Consider the following 24670-nt stretch of genomic DNA (forward strand, 5'->3'; position numbering starts at 1 on the left):
ATATATATATATATATATAATTATTTAACAAAATTAATATATACGTAGATATAAATAAAAAATTATTATAATTTTTGGAAATTACACATGAACCTTTTTTTCTCAAATAAATTTATTCTAATTATATTATAATTAGCTCATAAATAATACATGATTATATTAATTTAGAAAATATCTTCATTATAATTATATCAAATCAATATTTAATGCGTTATTAATTATTTATCAATCATCGGTATTTTTAATCATTCTAATTATATCAATTGATATAGTTGTAATTCTCATTCAAGTGTAATAACTAATTTTATTATGAGATAGTTAATGCACACATTAATATTGACCCATTTAATTTGATAATAATAATAATAATAAGGTCTATACGGTACATGCATTATATTTTAAAAAGGTAAAATATATTTAAAAAAAATAGAGTATCAATAATCAATTGTGAATATCAATATCAATAATTAATTCTTATAATTATTTTTGTACTACTAAAGGTTACAGATAGTATTTTTTTGTAGAATAAAAAAGATTGTGACTCATAACATTTTCGTAAAGTTATATCGTATGGACACAAAGATTAATTAAATAACAAATTGAATTTTAATTAATATGTTTTATTTTCTGGTCATATTTTTCATTAATTATTTTACTTTTTATATTTATAGTAAAAATTAAATGTAAAAAAATGAATGTTATCTATTTTATTTATTTAGAGTCATAATTAAATTTGATATAATTATAGTAAGTATATAGAATTAATAATAACATGATACTATAATTTTAAGTTGTGTAATATAATAAAAAATGTAGTAATTTATGTACGCTTCCTATATAGCAATAATATTATATATATTTATATATCTCATCTTTTAACTCTTTCCTAAAAAAATTGACATATAATTAATGTCGATAACATATACATGGAGTAAGTATCTCTATTGAATTAATCATAAAGGTTAATAAAATATAATGGCATAAATTTCACCTAATTGTAATAAGTATCTCAATTGAAAAGATTTGCTACATATATATATATATATATATATATATATATATATATATATATATATATATATATATATATATATATATATATATATAGGAATTAATAGTAAATTGTTATAATTATTTATCACTAGAAAATTCGTACCTCAGACATAGATCTTCTCCTGTTTATTATTTTTTATACCTAAAGGCTACTAATTACGATTCTATCAACAGTATTACAAACTATGGTAGATTATGTAATGAAAAAGTTTGAAAAATAAATGCAAGAATTATAAGGTTATGGAAAGTCGCATCCAAATTTGACAAGAACAAGACGACTTACATAGAAATTATTCTCATAGATGATAAGGTAAGTTGATTATTTTCCATAATCCTTTCAAGTGATGCTAGGTCCATTTTATAAATATTTTTTGTTCATATTTTAAGTTTATTTGATAAGTAAACCTTTGCACGAATCAAAGACAGGTGCAATTTTATAGATTTATAAGTGCTAATAGCCTTTATATTTAATTTGTTTTATAATGTGATAATAGCCAATATATTTGTTAGTGGATTTGACTATTACTATATTATTTATGATCACATTCAGTATATATGTCTGATTTATTGAAGAAAGTAAATTATTAAAATTGATTAATAACTATTTTAGAGTTAATCTAATTAACACTAAATTAAAAAAAATTAAACAATGCAAAACATATTATTTTTTTATTAATCAAATTATTATAATTCAAAATAATTTTAAAAAAATAATTTAAAATTATAATTTCAATCTTATCACGTGCATGACACGGATAATTACACTTATTATTTATTATAAAATGGTTATTTCAGTTGAACTAATTAGACCAATAAATCAATAACTAAAACGAATCAATAACTAAAACGGTTCATGACCGATTCGGTTTTCAGAACCTTACAAAAGTCAAACTTATCGTTAGCTGCAAGCGGAGCGAAAAACCTCAGGTCTCAAAAAAGGGTTTTGCTGCACACAATTCTCTTATCTTCCACTCCTATTATCAATTCTGATGGCTATCTCCACCCATGTCCTTTCTTTCTCTTCTTCTTCTTCCTTCTCTGCATCCTTCTTTTCTTGTTCCAAGGCTTCTTCTTATTCCATTTTCAAGCTTCTTTTTAAATCATTGTCCTACACCATTCATTCTTCTTATTTCGAAGTGGGCTCTTCCCCTGAATCCTTCAATTTCAGGCTATTTCCATTGCACCTCTTTTTGAATTTTTAATCTTCAATATGGTCGCCAGCAAGGTGTTTGCAGAAATGTTTCTACAATTGAACTAACATAACTGTGAAAAAAATTATTGTTGTTGTTGTCAGGAAGGCTGAAATTTCATCCATGTCTCTGTTTGCATTCTCAATGAATGAATCCAGCAACCAACCCATCAAGTGGCAAAGGGTATTGCTCAAAGTCAGTGGAGAAGCTCTTGCCGGAGATCACTCCTAGAATATTGACCCCAAGGTCTCCAACCCAAAATCACATCTTTATGCTTTATTCTAAAGCATCATGAATAGATGGATAAAAATCTAACATTTATATGTTCCTTCTTGTCCTCAACATTGTTTCTTAATTTTTCTTTGTAGATAACTATGGCTATTGCAAGGGAGGTAGCAGCTGTGACTCGTCTTGGAATTGAGGTGACTTTAGTTTATTGATTTGTTCTTTGCATGCTATAATCTTGTTATCTTTATTGTTGTAGGTTTTTTTTATGTTGTATTGCCATGTTGTTAATCTTGAGGAGGGATACCACATGTTAAATCTTCAAGTGTGAGATAACGTCCCACATTAGAAAAGAACGGACTAAGAGTTCTAATCAATTCTATTAGAGTCAAAATTTTAGCTAAACTGTGTATTTTGAGACAGTATGTCGTTGATGGGATCCTATCCAAAGTATGAATATATAGTAACCTGTTTCCATCACTCATTACACCATAATAACACATGGTAATTCCCGAATCCATAATAATAAACTATTAGGTTATTCATTCAACCAGTTTTACCAAAATTAAAACAATTCACAATCAATAGAAGCCCAAAATACAAAAATTCTGAATCATAAAGATCTGGATTTCAATATTTTAGTCTCAATGGCAATTTTGTTAGAGTTCATAATATCATTGAAAGTTAAAGGGTATTATTTGAAAGAATGAAAGTAGAAACTATTTAAGCTTTTCACTTGTTACAATGTTAAGTTTTAGATGATTATTGATTAGGCTGATATTTCAGCTTGAAATAGTAGTTGGTGGGGTAATATCTTCCGTGGATCATCTTGGGCTGGATGCAGTGGCCTGGACCGGTCATCTGCTGATTATATTGGGTAGTTACCTTACTCTCTCTTAATTAAGCCGTTGGTGTTCCGTCAAGACTCTATTGTTATAAATTTATCCTGTGGGTTCAGTTTCGCTGTTCCAATGTGATACTTGTTTACTTGAAATTTTGATATGTTATGTTCTTATGGATCTCTACAATGTGTTTTTCAAAATGGATAATATCTATGAGATAGTTACCAAATTGTGCCTAAATTTTCTTTCAGGGTGTTAGCAACTGTTATGAATGCTATATTTCTTCAAGCAACAATGGAAAGTATTGGCATTCCTACTCGAGTGCAGACAGCATTTCATATGTCTGAGGTTGCAGAACCATATATACGTAGAAGGGCTGTAAGGCATTTGGAAAAAGGAAGGGTTGTCATTTTTATTGCTGGAACTGGAAATCCATTTTTTACCAAAGACACTGCTGTTGCACTCAGATGTGCAGAAAGTAAGTTAATTAATATCGTTGTGGTTTACAATCTGCTTACGATGGGAAGGTCTATATTTGTTGATGGATTTATTCATATAGTTTCACTATGTCATAACAAAGGAGGTGAGATTTTCTTGTTCAAGATAAAAAATAATATTCATCCCACTAATCTATAGTCTACATTCTAAATTTGATGTTGCTTTTGCATGTAAAGTAAACTTTATCACTGTTCACTTACTTTTATTTTGTCATTTATGTAGTTAATGCAAAGGTTGTACTCAAAGCAACAAATGTTGATGGGGTGTATGATGATGACCAAGGCGTAACCCACAAGCACGCCTTCTTGACACACTTACTTATCAAGAGGTTACTTCGCAAGATCTCTCAATCATGGACATGACTGCCATAACGCTGTGCCAGAAAAACAATATTCCCGGTAAGTCCCTGCATGCAAGCATGAAGTACTCTTTCTATGCTTTTAAATGGAATTCATTGTATATTGACATTACATTATTTGTTTGCTTATCCTCTCAATCCCCTTCTTATGGCGCAATTGTTGTATTCAATCTAAACAAATCAGGTAACATTGAGAAAGCCATCAAAGGTGAGAGGGTTGGCACTCTGATTGGGGCAACATGGAATTCTACCATTTCGAGAATGTGAAAATATGAGGTCTAGTTAGCAAGTGATTCTTTTGTGTTTTCCTACACAAGTGTCCAGCTGAGGATGGCGAAATTGCGAGGTTAATCACTTTTCAACAGATATTTTGATGTACTATTATGGCTGCTGGTTATAATTCTGTAAATATGACTAGGTATGTTACAGCTTGGTTTAATACTACGTGGCTTATCTGAATTTCACTTTGCCACCCCCAGGTTTTAGAAATCATATTTTGTCGCTCAAAATTCCTGTATTCATTTTTATTTAGAAAAAGTATAGGTGAACAATAATTCTAGTGAACAATATGAACAATGGGGTTACAAATGTAAATTACTCATAAATTTAATTAATGATGTAATTAATTTAATTAGAATAATAACTATTTTTTAAAATTTGAAAAATCATCTTTTTGGATAAGGAACAGATACTCGTTTCTTATCCTCTGAAACCATATCTACTCTCTATCTTGGTGGTCCTTCCCAATAACAAAGCCAAACTTTCCCACCCACTCACGACTGACACTGTCTCCCCCTATTGTAACACCCTACCATACAGAGTCTTATGCTTAAGTCATAATTCAGAGATGGCAAGGTATTACGACCTCTAAAATAAAAATTTAGTACGTATAGTAGTATGAATGATTGATTATAACTAGGAGCCTTTGTAGAAAAAGGGGTAAACAAAAACCGCAACTCGAAAGCGCAACACTCCGATCGATAACATAACGAACAAGGATAACCAACGCGTGATTATGTATATATACAAAGGAGTGTCAAAAACAGGAATATCAAGACTCAAGATCCGGCTGCGAAGATAACCGGTCCGAGCATAACAATATATACATATGATAAAAATAAGGAAAACCCCAAAGGAAACCCAAAGGGACACAAATACATAAAACCTATTCTCCAAAATTCTCCCATAAGAGGAGTCATCACAGTTTGTATTATTTAATGGAGATAAAAGTATCTAAGCAAAACATATAAACCAAAACATAGCCCCGAGAACAAAGGATCTTCGCAAATCTAGAAGTCTCCAGCATGCCTCAGCGAGAAACCGCACGTCCTGCATCTGAAAACCACAAAATCCGCATGGGTGAGAACCAAAGGTCCCCAGCATGGTAACAGCTTCCACATATATAATACATAATAATGGAGGAAAGCCGAAGGCAATCCTAGAACTTCCTCCAGATAATATCAGAGCTTATAAACAAGCTAAACCATAAAGGGCATCTGACTAAAGATCCTTCAGTCTAACTAATACTTCCCTTTCCAATTCCTTCAGACCTCCCAACCACCAGCAGGAGTATAATGTAGCAAACACAGTTATATCAGGCAAGAAATTTACATTTAGGAACAAGTAAGGCATTTAGACAATTAGCAAGTAATATGCAGTCAAATAGGCAATCTCAAACAATTCAAATAGTATGCATATGATGAATGCCTGTCCCTAGTGGCTGATGATATCATCTGTCGGTTATAGAGCCAACCCGACATGTCCTGGTAGCTAACCATTGGACTGTCCTTCTGTCACGCATCCCCAACTCGAGTTATACTCATTATAAACTTGATCATAATCATGATCTATATCCATCACCCTCACTGGTGAATATTTACGGGGGCGAGCTCATCCGGGTCTTTCACAGTGCCCGGCCACACTTATGACATAGGGTCAACAGAGTATCAAGTCTCAACCTGGAGCACGTGGTGGCTAGCCACTGCTACTACCCAGGGAAACTCGTATCTCAGATAGTGGAAGTGCAAATCACAATTATCAATAATTCAGCATAAACATGCATGAATTCTCATCCATGGATCAACATCCATATCAGCCATTCCGGCTCACGGTTAAATCCATAACCAGCCAATATTCATAGCATACGCAGCTATTCCGGCTCACGGTTCAATCCAGAACCAGCCAATATTCATATCATACACAGCCATTCCGGCTCACGGTTAAATCCATAACCAGGCAATTCATAAACAATTACGGCCCTTCGGCCAATGGCATAACAAGCACTTCCACCACCATCCTCCACATCTCACATAATCATCAATGATCCTCATTGATTATTCATTTTCCCTTGCTTCACTCGCAAGTTACCACATCCACTAGCTCCTTCTCTCATAGCTAGGCATCTCATAATGATTTAAGATATAAGTGGTGAGATCGGAGGCTTAGAAGTATGAGATTTGGCTTTTAAAACTCAAAAATCAACTTTGGGATGAAAACAGGGCCACGCGTACGCGCACTCCACGCGCACGCGCGGATGGCCTCAAAAACTTCATCGACGCGCAAGCGTCATGCACGCTGACGCGTGGATTAAAAATTTGCCAATCGACGCGTACGCGTCAACCACGCGTACGCGTGGGTGTTCTCGTGCCCCAGGCACAACACTGGCACAGTTATGGCATAACTCTCTGGAAAATGGCTGGGCATTGGGTGCAGCACAATCGGCGCGCCCGCGCACATCACGCGTACGCGTGTATGGCATTTTCGGGAAGAACGGCGCGCACGCGCCAAGTGCGCCCACGCGCAAGGGGTCATTCTGCTAAAAATTTTCTAAGTTAAAAGCTGCAGAATTTACCAATTCGAACCCCAATCTTCCAACGGACTTAACTTTCTCATTTTAAATCGTTTTTCACCCGTTCTTCGAACGGCATGGACATCCCGGATCCAATTTCATTTCTAAATAGATTTGGCACAAAACAGAGATCCGTAGTCCAAGTTATGTTCCACCAAAGTATGCCCAAAAACTATGTTTTTCATAAAAACCACAAAGTGCCATTTTCAAAACAAGCCATTTCCAACTCTTTTCAAAATCAATCAAAACATGCCATTTTCATCCCTTTCCTTTGAAATCAATCAAAATACATCAATTTCAACATCAAGCCTCCTCAACTCACACATTGACACTTTACCACAATATACAAAATCATTATCTCATCATTCTAACCCACTTCACCCAAGTGGCTCAAACTCAAGTATATTGACATATCATATACTCTTACTCATGCCAATTCTCAACAACACCAATTCCAATAAATCATCATTGTACACAATCAATATCATACTCACCATCAACATGGTCCAACCCACAATTCAACCATAACCAATCATCAAGCATATATCACAACATGCATATTTCTCATACATCATACCATCAAGGCATCATTAATCATCATCACATATATGACCACATCATATATCTCAATCATTCAACAACATCAACATTTCAATGCCTATCTTAGGGCCTCTAGCCTAAGTATTTCCTACCACATTACATATTAGATACGGGAAACCGAAACCATACCTTAGCCGATTTTCCCAAGCTCCACCGGAGCACTTCCAAACCACTTATCCACAAGCTCTCAAGGCCTCAAAACCTCCAAGAACAGATTTTTTACCACCAAACCCTTTCCAAGCTTTTCAAAATCACCAATCAAGCTCAAAAATCCACACATACACAACCTAAGCCACAACCATCATACCCATACACAACATCTCAAAACCCAAACATCATAAAACAACAAAATTACACTAGGGTTAAGAACCTTACCACACCCAAGGTCCAAGGAGACAAGATTAACCTTCTCCTTCAAGAGAGTTGGGTCCTATAACATCAAAGAACCCAAAATCTCAACATTTCACCCATGAAACTCGAAAATAAGGCTGAGATTTCGAACAGCAACACGTGGCTTACCTCAAGATTGGTTGTATGAGTTTTGTAGAGCTCTCCGCGGTGAACGCGTGGCCGCAAACGGGGCGGCAATCGGAGCTCTAGATCAAAAGTTATGGTGGTTTGAAGATCAACCAAGGGAGAGAACTTGAGAGAGTGTTCTTCCTCCCTTTCTCTCTAATTTCAGCTTGTGTGTGTAACAAATGAGGAGAGAGAGTGCTGAAAACTAGGGTTTTGGTTAAGTTATGTTGGGCCAAGGGCCCACTTTGGGTCCAATTGGCCCAGTTTGGCCCGTTTGGTCCAATCTTGGTCCGAATTCCATAAAATTGGTACCGAAATTCTCGTCTCAATCTCCTCTATCACATTTAGCCATAAAAATCACATTTTAGGCTTTCTAGAATAAATTCTCATTTATGGGTTAATTAGCCGTTAATTAACCGGGTTTTACATTCTACCCACCTAATTGGGAATTTTGCCCACAAAATTCAAATGCAATTACCTGAGAATAAATGCGGGTAGTCTGTTCGCATCTCCGACTCAAGTTCCCAAGTGTGTTCCTCAACATCGCCTCGACTCCAAGCCACTTTCACTAATGAAACTTCTTTTCCACGCAACCGTTTGATACTAGAATCATCGATTCTGATCGGAGCCACTGGAAGCGTCAAATCTTCCCTCAACTGAACCGATTCAGGTTCCAACACATGGCTAGCATCAGGAGTGTACTTCCGAAGCTGCGACACGTGAAACACGTCGTGCGGGTTCGAAAGATGAGGTGGTAGAGCCATCCGATACGCCACCGGTCCAATCCTCTCCAGGATCTGAAATGGACCAATGTATCGAGGATTCAACTTCTTTGCCTTAATTGCCCTACCTACTCCCGTAGTCGGAGTAACCTTAAGGAAAACATGATCTCCTTCCTCAAATTCTAAGGGCTTTCGCCTCTGATCGGCGTAACTCTTTTGACGACTCTGCGCCGTAAGCATCCTATCACGGATTTTCTTGACTTGTTCAGTAGTCTCAGCTATCATTTCCGGCCCCAACAAGCTTTTCTCTCCAGCTTCATCCAACATAGTGGAGATTGACATTTCCTCCCATACAAGGCCTCATACGGAGCCGTTCCGATGCTCGCATGATAACTATTATTGTATGCAAACTCCACTAATAGCATATACCGATCCCAACTCGCCGGTTGGTCCAAAACACAAGCTCTCAACATATCCTCCAGTGTTTGGATCGTCCTCTCAGATTGACCATCTGTTTGAGGATGGTAAGCCGTGCTCAAGCTTAATCGGGTTCCAAAAGCTTTCTGAAATGCACCCTAAAACCTTGAAGTGAAACGAGGATCTCTATCAGAGATTATAGTAGCAGGTACACCATGAAGTCTCACAATCTCCTTTATGTGTAATCGTGCTAGCTCCTCAAGGGTGTAAGTCATACGAATGGGTAAAAAGTGAGCTGACTTCGTTAGTCGGTCCACAATCACCCAAATAGCATCAAAACCAGCCCTAGTCCTTGGCAATCCCGACACAAAGTCCATTGCAATACTTTCCCACTTCCATTGCGGAATCTCTAAAGGTTGCAACATCCCAAAAGGTCTTTGATGTTCAATCTTTACCTTTTGACAAGTTAAGCACTTTGAAACATATTCCGCCACATCATTCTTCATACCCGGCCACCAAAACATCGCCTTTAAATCATGGTACATCTTAGTACTTCCCGGGTGAATGGAGAATCCACTTTTGTGTGCCTCCTTTAAAATATCTTGCCTCAAAGTGCCAACATCCGGCACAATGATCCTACCCTTGAATCTCCATAACCCATCTTTTTCTTCCGACACTCTCCACTCTTTTCCTTGCTCAATAGCTGGTAACACGTTCCATAACGCTTCATCATTTTGATGAGCCTTTAGGAGTTCAGACTTAAAATCACTTGAGATCTCTAATCGGCTCAAACACAAAGTTTCGGATACTTCTCGAGCACCAATTTTCAGACTCTCAAATCCCTTGAGCAACTTCTCCTCTTGAAGCATCATCCAAGCCGCATATAACGACTTCCGACTTAACGCATCCGCCACTACGTTCGCCTTTCCCGGATGGTAATTCAACTCAAAGTCGTAGTCCTTCAACAATTCCATCCACCTCCTCTGCCTCATATTGAGCTTTTTCTGATCAAAGAGATACTTCAAGCTCTTATGATCAGAGAAAAATTGGAACTTAACCCCATAGAGATAATGCCTCCACACCTTCAAGGCAAACACAACCGCAGTGAGTTCCAAATCATGCGTAGGGTAACTAACTTCATGAGGTCTCAACTGTCGTGAGGCATACGCCACCACATTACAATGCTGCATCAGCACGCACCCTAGACCCTTCAATGAGGCATCACAATACACCTCAAATGGCTCATTCGGCTCGGGTAACACTAACACAGGTGCAGTGGTCAACTTTTTCTTCAATGTCTGAAAGCTCTCCTCGCACTCAGGAGTCCAAACAAATGGAGTGTCTTTGCGGGTTAACTTTGTCATTGGCAAAGCTATCTGCGAAAAGCCTTTGATAAACCTTCGGTAATAGCCAGCTAAACCCAGAAAACTCCTTACCTCTGTTACGGTGGTTGGTTGCTTCCAATCCATCACAGCCTCCACCTTAGTTGGATCTACGGCTATTCCCTTCTTACTCACCACGTGACCCAAAAACTTCACCTCACTCTTCCAAAACTCACACTTAGACAGTTTTGCATAAAGTTTCTTCTCCTTTAGAATCTGCAACACGGTCCTCAAGTGTTCTGCATGCTCTTCTTCAGTCTTGGAATAAATCAGTATGTCATCAATGAAGACAACAACAAATTTATCCAGAAACGGACGGAAAACTCTATTCATGTAATCCATAAACACTGCAGGAGCATTCGTCAACCCAAAAGACATTACAGTGTACTCGTAATGACCATAACGAGTCCTGAAAGCGATCTTAGGGATATCCTCACCCCTCACCCTTATCTGGTGATAACTGGATCGCAAATCGATCTTGGAGAAAACTCCAGCTCCTTGTAACTGATCCATGAGATCATCAATTCTCGGCAATGGGTACTTATTCTTTATTGTAACCTTGTTCAGTTGCCTGTAATCCACACAGAGCCGCATACTCCCATCCTTCTTCTTCACCAGTAACACTGGAGCACCCCACGGAGAGACACTTGGTCGTATAAAATTCTTTCCCAACAGATCCTCTAACTGAGACTTTAGCTCGTTCATCTCTAACGGTGACATCCTATAAGGAGCACTTGAGATTGGTCCCGCCCCGAGTACCAACTCAATAGCAAACTCAACCTCTCGGTTAGGTGGAAACTCATCAATATCATCAGGAAACACTTCCGGAAACTCACACACAACCGGAATCTGTTCCAACCTCTGATCATCACCTGAAACACCCGCGGCTAACAACAAGATACCCTGACATTCGGTTCCGGAACAATTCACCATCATCGAATTCAAGTAATAATTATTTACCACGACCGGCCCTTCTGTATCTTCCGGCATAAAGTACACCGACTTTGTAGAACAATCTAGCAGAACATGGTTCTTAGATAACCAGTCCAATCCCAAGATAAGATCAAGACCAATCATCGGTAAGCAGATTAAATTATGAACAAAATCACGCTGCTTGAACCTAAAGGAAACTTCCGGGCATCCTAGCCTAGTTACCATGGCTTCATGGGTAGCATTGTACACTCTTAGATCATAACCTAAAGTTACAATCTTCAATCCTAACTCATGGGCTTTCTCAAATGCAATGAATGAATGTGATGCTCCCGAATCAAATAAAGCATTTAAAGTTTGACCAGCTAGTTCACAGTTACCTCTAATGAGTGTCTCAGATCCCTCAGCTCCTACAGCTGAAGTGGTGAACACCCAACCAGTCTGTTGTGCTTTCCCAGCACCTTGTTTCTGCCTCTCAGGACAATTTGCGGCTTTATGCCCCGCCTTTCCACAAGTGTAGCACAAACCCCATCCGGCCTTGCATGGTGCTCCCGGATGGTGACTCCCACATCTAGTACAAGCTTGATCATTCTGAGGCTGCTTCCCATACCTTTTTCCTTGGGAGTTGTTGTTGTTGTTGTTGGGCCTCCTGAAAGAGCTTCCCCTCTTGAAAAACGGACCTCTAGGTGCAAAGCTCTTCCCTCGGTTCTGTAGGAATGATCCTTTGTGACTCCCTTTCTCAGCAGTTGCCCTTTTCACACACTCTTCAGCAACCCTACACTTGTTCACTAACTCGGAGAAAGTCCTAATCTCCATTGGTCCCACTGAACTGAAAATATCACTCCGGAGTCCTCCTTCATACTTAACACACTTCCATTCCTCATATTCCACCGGAGTACCTTGGCACATACGAGAGAACCTGAACAACTCCTCAAACTTGTCAGTATACTCTGATATGGACATAGTACCCTGCTTCAGCTGTAACAATTCAAGTTCCTTGGCCGTCCTAGCAGAAGTCGGAAAGTACTTCTTATAGAACTCCTCTCGGAAGACATTCCAGGTGATATAATCATCACCCTGCTGTAGAAGATGTCGGATACCTTGCCACCAATGCGACACTTCACCTGTAAGCATATAGGTAGCAAACTTAACACGCTGCCCTTCAGGCACCACTTGTGCTTGCAGTGCTCGCTCTATAGCCTGAAACCACGTATCAGCCTCAGTCGGACTAGTAGTTCCCTTGAACTTAGGTGGATTAACCTTCAAAAAGTTTGCCAGCGTCATCGGGCCATGAACTCCACCTCCATCATTACCATGGTTGTTCATCTGTTGACCAAGAGCCTCAGCAGTGGCTTGCATAGAAGCAGCCATGTTCTCCAACGCAGTCATAAAGTTCACCGGGTCATGAGGGTTATTCTCCGGCGCACGAGCATTCGTACGACCTCTCACACTACCTCTACCGCGTCCACGAGGCGCCATCTGGTTCCTATACATACCAAACAATCGATATTAAGTTAATCAGTCTCAATATCGGAAGTCTAGTACTTCAAAGTCCCAAATGCATGCTCATGAACGTTTATGCCAATTATATCAAGCAGATATACTAATAGCACATAACCCACACACACAGAGAATGCACAGAAGCATAATCAGTCCATCCCTCAGGCTCTACAGGAACGAACTGCTCTGATACCATAATGTAACACCCTACCATACAGAGTCTTATGCTTAAGTCATAATTCAGAGATGGCAAGGTATTACGACCTCTAAAATAAAAATTTAGTACGTATAGTAGTATGAATGATTGATTATAACTAGGAGCCTTTGTAGAAAAAGGGGTAAACAAAAACCGCAACTCGAAAGCGCAACACTCCGATCGATAACGTAACGAACAAGGATAACCAACGCGTGATTATGTATATATACAAAGGAGTGTCAAAAATAGGAATATCAAGACTCAAGATCCGGCTGCGAAGATAACCGGTCCGAGCATAACAATATATACATATGATAAAAATAAGGAAAACCCCAAAGGAAACCCAAAGGGACACAAATACATAAAACCTATTCTCCAAAATTCTCCCATAAGAGGAGTCATCACAGTTTGTATTATTTAATGGAGATAAAAGTATCTAAGCAAAACATATAAACCAAAACATATCCCCGAGAACAAAGGATCTTCGCAAATCTAGAAGTCTCCAGCATGCCTCAGCGAGAAACCGCACGTCCTGCATCTGAAAACCACAAAATTCGCATGGGTGAGAACCAAAGGTCCCCAGCATGGTAACAGCTTCCACATATATAATACATAATAATGGAGGAAAGCCGAAGGCAATCCTAGAACTTCCTCCAGATAATATCAGAGCTTATAAACAAGCTAAACCATAAAGGGCATCTGACTAAAGATCCTTCAGTCTAACTAATACTTCCCTTTCCAATTCCTTCAGACCTCCCAACCACCAGCAGGAGTATAATGTAGCAAACACAGTTATATCAGGCAAGAAATTTACATTTAGGAACAAGTAAGGCATTTAGACAATTAGCAAGTAATATGCAGTCAAATAGGCAATCTCAAACAATTCAAATAGTATGCATATGATGAATGCCTGTCCCTAGTGGCTGATGATATCATCTGTCGGTTATAGAGCCAACCCGACATGTCCTGGTAGCTAACCATTGGACTGTCCTTCTGTCACGCATCCCCAACTCGAGTTATACTCATTATAAACTTGATCATAATCATGATCTATATCCATCACCCTCACTGGTGAATATTTACGGGGGCGAGCTCATCCGGGTCTTTCACAGTGCCCGGCCACACTTATGACATAGGGTCAACAGAGTATCAAGTCTCAACCTGGAGCACGTGGTGGCTAGCCACTGCTACTACCCAGGGAAACTCGTATCTCAGATAGTGGAAGTGCAAATCACAATTATCAATAATTCAGCATAAACATGCATGAATTCTCATCCATGGATCAACATCCATATCAGCCATTCCGGCTCACGGTTAAATCCATAACCAGCCAATATTCATAGCATACGCAGCTATTCCGGCTCACGGTTCAATCCAGAACCAACCAATATTCATATCATACACAGCCATTCCGGCTCACGGTTAAATCCATAACCAGGCAATTCATAAACAATTACGGCCCTTCGGCCAATGGCATAACAAGCACTTCCACCACCATCCTCCACATCTCACATAATCATCAATGATCCTCATTGATTATTCATTTTCCCTTGCTTCACTCGCAAGTTACCACATCCACTAGCTCCTTCTCTCATAGCTAGGCATCTCATAATGATTTAAGATATAAGTGGTGAGATCGGAGGCTTAGAAGTATGAGATTTGGCTTTTAAAACTCAAAAATCAACTTTGGGATGAAAACAGGGCCACGCGTACGCGCACTCCACGCGCACGCGCGGATGGCCTCAAAAACTTCATCGACGCGCAAGCGTCATGCATGCTGACGCGTGGATTAAAAATTTGCCAATCGACGCGTACGCGTCAACCACGCGTACGCGTGGGTGTTCTCGTGCCCCAGGCACAACACTGGCACAGTTATGGCATAACTCTCTGGAAAATGGCTGGGCATTGGGTGCAGCACAATCGGCGCGCCCGCGCACATCACGCGTACGCGTGTATGGCATTTTCGGGAAGAACGGCGCGCACGCGCCAAGTGCGCCCACGCGCAAGGGGTCATTCTGCTAAAAATTTTCTAAGTTAAAAGCTGCAGAATTTACCAATTCGAACCCCAATCTTCCAACGGACTTAACTTTCTCATTTTAAATCGTTTTTCACCCGTTCTTCGAACGGCATGGACATCCCGGATCCAATTTCATTTCTAAATAGATTTGGCACAAAACAGAGATCCGTAGTCCAAGTTATGTTCCACCAAAGTATGCCCAAAAACTATGTTTTTCATAAAAACCACAAAGTGCCATTTTCAAAACAAGCCATTTCCAACTCTTTTCAAATCAATCAAAACATGCCATTTTCATCCCTTTCCTTTGAAATCAATCAAAATACATCAATTTCAACATCAAGCCTCCTCAACTCACACATTGACACTTTACCACAATATACAAAATCATTATCTCATCATTCTAACCCACTTCACCCAAGTGGCTCAAACTCAAGTATATTGACATATCATATACTCTTACTCATGCCAATTCTCAACAACACCAATTCCAATAAATCATCATTGTACACAATCAATATCATACTCACCATCAACATGGTCCAACCCACAATTCAACCATAACCAATCATCAAGCATATATCACAACATGCATATTTCTCATACATCATACCATCAAGGCATCATTAATCATCATCACATATATGACCACATCATATATCTCAATCATTCAACAACATCAACATTTCAATGCCTATCTTAGGGCCTCTAGCCTAAGTATTTCCTACCACATTACATATTAGATACGGGAAACCGAAACCATACCTTAGCCGATTTTCCCAAGCTCCACCGGAGCACTTCCAAACCACTTATCCACAAGCTCTCAAGGCCTCAAAACCTCCAAGAACAGATTTTTTACCACCAAACCCTTTCCAAGCTTTTCAAAATCACCAATCAAGCTCAAAAATCCACACATACACAACCTAAGCCACAACCATCATACCCATACACAACATCTCAAAACCCAAACATCATAAAACAACAAAATTACACTAGGGTTAAGAACCTTACCACACCCAAGGTCCAAGGAGACAAGATTAACCTTCTCCTTCAAGAGAGTTGGGTCCTATAACATCAAAGAACCCAAAATCTCAACATTTCACCCATGAAACTCGAAAATAAGGCTGAGATTTCGAACAGCAACACGTGGCTTACCTCAAGATTGGTTGTATGGGTTTTGTAGAGCTCTCCGCGATGAACGCGTGGCCGCAAACGGGGCGGCAATCGGAGCTCTAGATCAAAAGTTATGGTGGTTTGAAGATCAACCAAGGGAGAGAACTTGAGAGAGTGTTCTTCCTCCCTTTCTCTCTAATTTCAGCTTGTGTGTGTAACAAATGAGGAGAGAGAGTGCTGAAAACTAGGGTTTTGGTTAAGTTATGTTGGGCCAAGGGCCCACTTTGGGTCCAATTGGCCCAGTTTGGCCCGTTTGGTCCAATCTTGGTCCGAATTCCATAAAATTGGTACCGAAATTCTCGTCTCAATCTCCTCTATCACATTTAGCCATAAAAATCACATTTTAGGCTTTCTAGAATAAATTCTTATTTATGGGTTAATTAGCCGTTAATTAACCGGGTTTTACACCTATTCCGACGTCCAGTCAACCCCCTAAGCAGAGAAAATTTTTTTTCACCACACCCCACAACCAACACACCGTGCAGCCCGCCCCAAGTCTCCGTGATCACGCACTGTGCAGCCCTTGCAGCCCAAGGCCTCCACCATTGCAGCCTTTACCATATTTCATCTCTCACTCTCGGTGGACCTTCTCCATCCTAGAAGCCAGTCATCGCCGCGCACCCGCAGTCGATGCCGCCTTCCTTTGCGCCAAAGTCCGACCAGCCCCCCAAGTCACGAATTTTTTTTACCCACAACCCGTGAACCGTGCAGTCCCCGCAGTCCACACGAAGCCAGTTCGAGCACCATCGCTGCCGCGCTCGCTCCCTTGCACCGTCCCTGACTCGCCCCCTCGCACAGTCCCTTCTGCGCCTGCGCATTGCTTCTGCTGCCTGGCGCCGACGCTGACTCGCCCCTCGCTGACTCGGTGCCTAACATCCTCTACATGAAGCAACGAAAATCACAACCAGATTCTTCCTGTCCTGGTTCCTGTTTTTTTTTCTTTTTTCTTTTATTTAAACTGGTATTGGAATAAACCTTATGAAATTTCCTGATGAAAATGGAGAACCCAGACTGAAAGTGATTGGAAGCAAATTGGATCATCCTGCTTATAACATTCTGCATATTGGATGGTTATTTTTTATTTTTAAGTAGATGTTTGGTTGTTAGTATTAGATTCAAGTAGATAATTCAATTATGCTGGATGTTCATTTTACTATGTATACATATGGTTATTTTCATTGTTAAGTGGATGTTTGGTTGTTAGTATTAGATTTAATTAGATACAATTAAATTATGCTAGATGTTCAGTTTCATAGGTATGCAAATGGTTATTTTCATTTTCAAGTGGATGTTTGGTTATTCGTATCAATTAATTATTATGTACCTTATGTAAAATACATAAAAAGCTAAATTGTGGTAGATTAAAATAACGAACAATAATTATTATTCAATTATTACATTTGAATTAAAGTTTATAGTGATTCGTTCATAGTGTGATTGTATCTACATTGAAGAAGAAAAGAACGTATTTCATATATTACTATAAACTTTAATTCAAATATTTAATTTTTTTAAAAATCTATTAATAGATTTGTCTAATAGAAAAAAAAATAGAAAAGCAAATTTGATAATTAATTTTTTCTAAGAACTAAAATATTCGACTAAAATTATTTTTAGAAATTGATTTAACGTATTACTCTAAAGTTTAAAGTATGAGTGTAGGGTAGCTATATGGTTTAAATCTATTTAGCATGTTGTTTAAAGTTTTAACATTGCATTCTATTTCGTTTAGAAAAATATTTAAAATGTATAATAATAATAATAATAATAATAATAATAATAATAATAATAATAATAATAATAGTATTTAATATTGAGTCAAAGGTAGAGAAGGGAAAATGTTTTTTCTGTTGGGTCAAAGAAGGAGGATGTGAATGGGATGATTACGATGCTAGTAATTAAGATAACTAAAATTAGTATTTAGGAAGGGGGTGTTTACAAGTATATCTATGTTAGTAATTTAATTGGACTAATTTTTAGAACGCGTTGTTTATATTGTTCAACTAAATCATTGTACCCCTAACATTTTTCTTTTATTTAATGTCTAAAATAAACATGAATTTAGCAGCCACCTAAAGCTGAAAACACCATAAATTGCTTAGCATTTGGACTAGAATTCTCCAAGTTGAAAGGCCTTTTTTTCCCTTAATAAAATAAATTACAAGAATAAAAAAAATTACTGTAACTAGTGTATAAATAGCGATAGGTGACTTACTCTTTTATTCATTAAATAAAAAAAATTAAGACCAACAAAATTTATTATTCGTTGATAGCATTCAGTATTAATTTAATTCTTTTAATTTGATAATCTAATAATATATTTTTAGCTCATTTTTAAATATTCATGATTAATTATTGGCCAAAATAATAAATTTTACTGATCATTTAATATTTTTTATTAAATATATATAAAATAATAAAATAAAATTAATTAAGATAATAAATTATTTATAACTTAACTAAGAAGTCTTGAATTTAAGTATTGAAAATAACTAAAAGAATATATCTTATGAATTATATACAATAAAAATTATTATAAAAAAAAAGTCACACTACTGTAAAGATGTAAGGTACAAAGATTCTCTCTGAAATTTTTATCTATGGACACGTGTCTTTACTCTCTCTTGTAGCAATCAATTTGTGACCATAGCTGTAAAAAGGCTGGCTTGTTAAAAGCATATTTGAGCTGAGTGATCATATATAAAAATTTGATAACCTTATTTATTTTTTATTCGAGACTTTTAAGAGTTTTGTTTAAGATTTTTTTGTTTTGCCTAATAACAATTTTATAGTAATATAAATTTCTAATGGAGGTTTATCAAAAAAAATATTTTTAACAAAGACTACACGTTTTTTTAAATACACTAGTGTATATTCTCGTACACTATACGGGATAATTAATAAAAATATATAAATTTTTTATTAAAAGAGATTAAACAAAAAATATATAATAAGTATTATTATAAATATTTTACAAAATTATAATTAAAATCAAAGTTTAATTATTTTTAATAGTAAAAATAATTAGTATTTGTCTTAACTGATTTGGATTGATTGAGTGATCATCTCACTCGTCTACCTAATTAGAGTTTTGAATCTCAGCTTGTGTATGTAACAACTCATTGGCTAGCAGCAGGTCCTTAATAAATAGAGCTTCAATCCGTGGATGATTAGTTCTCAACCTGCCGAGTTAGAAAATACAGTGAAAGAAAATAGTATTTGTCTTGAAAGTAGAACAATTCTAATTGATGATAGTAATACTTATGGAGATTTGCCATTGTTAAAATTTAACTGTGACAGTTTTATTTATTGGTATCATATTCATTCAGAAAATCAAACAATATGATCAACGTTATTACCGGTTAAAATTTTATATTTTATTACATGATTTTCAAGCTTCTAAACTTATAAACTTATGTCATTACAAAAGCTATTAGATTAATTAATATTTTTTGGCAATATTACCAAAACACTGTAGTTGAGTATATTATTTTTGTAAAAAGAAACTATAATAACTTTTGTTATTCAATATATAATTTATTCTATTGAAAAATGAATTATTATTCCTAGATTAGAATATATTTTTTCTCTATTTTTATATCATTTTATTTGATAATAATTGACATTAAAAAAAATGAATAACTACACTATTTTATAATATAATATACAAAATAATTTTTTATTTTAAAATTAATTCTAGTTAGTGAAAAAATTCAAAATATTTTCTTACACGAATTTAATTTAAATTTGAATTAGAATTGATTAACAACTTATCTTTTTTAAAATTTTAATAACAAAAACAAAATTAGTTAGCTGTAAAATATTCAGCATTTAATAATTTCAATAATTTAAATTTTAATTACCAAAAATTGAGTTAAAAATTAATTATAACTTAATGATCGTAATATATATATATATATATATATATATATATATATATATATATATATATATATATATATATATATATATTAATTAGTACACAAATAATAATATCTAATATATTATTTAATTTTTTTAACAGAGCTAATGTATAATTTATTGAAAATTGATTTATTGTCTAAATTTTTTTTATAAATTGTTTAGTATATGAAATAGTGATCTTATTTTTTTAATTTGATTATAAAATCTATTGCAAGTATACCTAACTTTTATATATACTAAATATAATCATATTTAACAATATAGTATTTATTACAGTAATGACTCAAAATATTAAGTAAAGTGAGTAAGATCAACCTAGGTCTATTGTTAGGATCCTAAATCCGAATTAGGTTCATTGTCTTAAAACTCAATGCAGATAAAGTTCACATGTCCTATCTCAAATCGGCTCAAATTGAATTTTCGTTGTTAGTTAGATATAGTAATAGATACTCGTGTGGGCATGGTGGCGGACCTCTTTTTCCGTCCTTCGCTCCGGTTTAAAAAAGAATATCCCCCGTTCGTTCTCCATGTTCGTCGCAAGTCCCCCTATTTAATTATCCCCTTAGCGAATGCAGATATCACGATTATTTATGGATATTCTTTGAAAATTTTTTAAAAAAATAACAAAAAATATAATATAATAATAATAAAATAATAATAAAATAATCAATTCAATATAATTCAACACAACTCATAATATATTCATTATAAAAAATAACATTTAAAAAAATATAAAAATATCTTCCAACATAATAACATAATATAATATTTTAGAGTGAGACTGAGCGACATAATGACGAACTTAAGAGACAGAGAAAATGAGTTAGAGAAAGAGTAGATACAAAATCAAGGTTAAGGATGAGTCTAAAAAGAAAAAGAAGTTTAAATTGGAGACAGGAATTAGGATTACCAAATTTAAGAAGAGGAATTCTCCACATACAAGCGTTTTCCCATACAAGCTATGTCATACAAGTCATTTATTTCTTATTCTTTTTTTTCTCCATGCCTCCTCTTTTTCTTCTCCTTCTTCTTCTTTTTCCATGCCTATTCTTCTTCTTCTTTTTCTTCATTTTTGAAGTGTTTCATCTTCATCGTCGTGTTTCTCCTCGTTCTTCTTTTGATTTTGCAACATTATGTATTTTTTTCTTTGTTTGATTTTCTCCTCCCAAAAAGAATTATGAAAATATGAAATAAGAAAATGAAGAAAAAGAAGAAGCAGCAGAAGATGAGGAGGAAAAAGAGGAAGAGTTCTGAATTATGCATAAGGTGTACTTCAACAAATTTTGGGTGTATTTTTTAAATCCTTTGGGTGTATTTCTGTAATCCTTTGGATTAATTCCTGTAATAGTTTGGGTGTATTTCTGTAACCGTTTGGGTGTATTTCTGTAATCAGTTGGGTGTATTTCTGTAATCATTTGGGTGTATTTCTGAAGTTCCATTACCTTCAAAATAATTTTAAAGCTTAATTTCAGAAACCATGAAAATCGAAAAAAACAAAGCAAGAATACCAATGATAAACGCAGATAAAACAACGAATGAAAAGACAAAGAGAGAATGCACGAAGGAGATCGAACAAATTTGACAAGAAACTCGTTTTCATGGAGGAAGAAGAAGAAGGAGAAGAAAAAAGGAAGAGGAGGAGGAGAAGCAGGAACGCGAAGCACGCCATGGAAATCATATATGGGCTAGCGTGCTTTTTATTAAGTTTCTCCCAACTTGTATGATTTGTAAACCAAATGATTTGTATGTGTATCACTCCTCATTTAAGATATATATATATATATATATATATATATATATATAAAGATAAATCAGTAATTTACATTCATGTGGATTTAACGGGTCTCTTGACACAAGAGAAAGAAAGAAAGAGAAAAAAGAGAAAAGAGAAAGAATGAGTAAAAAACACATTATGATTTCATATAAATAGATGACATTGAAAAAAATAAACTAATTAAATTGATTCATCTATTTCATTATCATATTTATTATTTACTAAAATAATTTGATATTTATTCCAATCAAATCAAATCAAATAATTAATATAATTAACTAAATTAATTAATTAATATAATTAATTGTAAGATTTGAATGTCTAATCAAATTAATTAATTGATATCATTAGTTAGTTATAATTGATTTGCTTTACAGAATTAAAAAAAATAAATCGAGAAACACTCTCAAAAGCATAACACGTCAGTTCTATCATTAAGCGTAAAAACCCAATTTTTATATAATAAAATAAATTTTCATAAATAAATATCTACATAATTAGTTAACAGATATCCACTTATTCACTTATAAATAAATATCTATATAATAAAAGTTTATTTTTATTGAAAAGCCTATTATTCACTTATTGACTTGAGCATCGGAGTGCTTTTTACAGATATCCACTCCCTTATTCTTTTATTACCGATGTATAATTCATCTCGACGAAAAGCTTGCGAAAACTTATCGACAAATGAGCTATATAACCACCAACTTTCACAAAAATAATAATAATTATAACCCTAAACTTAAACCCAAATCTTATACTCTTAAATCTTAAACAATATAAGTTAAAGCTACCCCCTTAATGTGCAATACCTTTTTTCTGTTTATCAAAAAGTAAAACAAATTACATTTTCAAAAAATCAAGATGACCCTCATTTTTATTTAATGAAATTAAGTTCTTAGATAAAAAAAATTAGTAAAAGTTGTTTTTAGCATAATTATTAAATTCAGTTTGATTTTGTTAGTCGAATTGGTAAATCCAGTTTGACTTAGTTGATTGAATTAAAAATTTGGTCATCAATCCGTATTGGGTCGTTAAAAATAATAACATCTTCTATTGCAACTTAATCTTTCAATAATAACAATAACAATAACAACAGCAACATTAATATTTGAATAAATTTTTTTGTTTTCAAATTTGGGGTCATTTTTATGTTATCTATAGGTTAATTTGATTAGTATTTAATTATCATTGAGACTAATATTTTTGCACATTCAATTAGCATTAAATAAGTGTTTTAATTTAAAGAACTCTAATTTTATGTCAACTTGACAATGAACATATAGTATTTTTGTCAAATTAAATACATGAAGTGTTGCTTATAAAATCATTGAAAATTAAATTTCTATAGAAAAAATAATAAACGAAATAGAGAATATAATTAGCATAAGAAAAATAAAAAAGGAAGATATCTTGAAACATGCATTTAAGTATAATAACAATGCCTAACATTTATTCATAAAACTCAAAATTTAAGAAATAAATTTCACTTTATTATATCTCTATTTTTAGATAAATTAAAAAAAAATTGTAGACACTGAAGAATCCACCTAATAACAATGAGTTTATGTGCCGAAAAAAGAAAGAAAAATAAACAACAAATGAAAGCTAGAAAAAGATAAAGCACCGAAATAGTTTTAATAATTATAAACAATCATATTAAATATATATTAAAATCATCCGTTAAAATTAGTTATTAATATAATATATATTAAAAATAAATTAAATAATATATATAAATAAATATATAATAACTAATTTTAGTTTATAAATAATATTTGTTGTTTATTAATCCAGATTCCAAGCTCTAATTGGATTAGAATTTAGATTTGTTTTGGTAATCAAATACTAAAATATATTATCATATAATATAACCCATAATAATAATAATAATAATAATAATAATAATAATAATAATAATAATAATAATAATAATACCCAAATAAAAAAAAAAGTTCAGCATAGTAATAGCTAGTGTAACTGATGAGTGATGAATATGATTTGGCTAAGAGATCAGTCAATTAAGCAAGCTATTGAAGAGTTAATGAGCCATTACATTCTCTTGCCTTGCTTTGAGAAAAACGGATTTGGATTCTCTAAATTTTGAATTTTTACTTTAGAAGGTAAAGTGTGATCTTCTATCCTTGAATGATTTTTCTCTCATATTTAGGCTTGGCCCCTGATGAGTGGATAATTTATACGCTTTTTGGCATTATTTTTAGGTAGTTTTTAGTAAGTTTAAGCTACTTTCAGGGATGTTTTCATTAGTTTTTATGTTAAATTCACATTTCTGGACTTTACTATGAGTTTGTGTGTTTTTCTGTGATTTCAGGTAATTTTTGGCTGAAATTGAGGGACTTGAGCAAAACTCTGATAGGAGGCTGACAAAGGACTGCTGATGCTGTTGGAATCTGACCTCCCTGCACTCAAAATGGATTTTCTGGAGCTACAGAACTTCAAATGGCGCGCTCTCAACGGCATTGAAAAGTAGACATCCAGAGCTTT

The sequence above is a fragment of the Arachis hypogaea genome, chromosome 9, assembly GCF_003086295.3.
Source record: "Arachis hypogaea cultivar Tifrunner chromosome 9, arahy.Tifrunner.gnm2.J5K5, whole genome shotgun sequence".
In the NCBI taxonomy this organism is placed as follows: domain Eukaryota; kingdom Viridiplantae; phylum Streptophyta; class Magnoliopsida; order Fabales; family Fabaceae; genus Arachis; species Arachis hypogaea.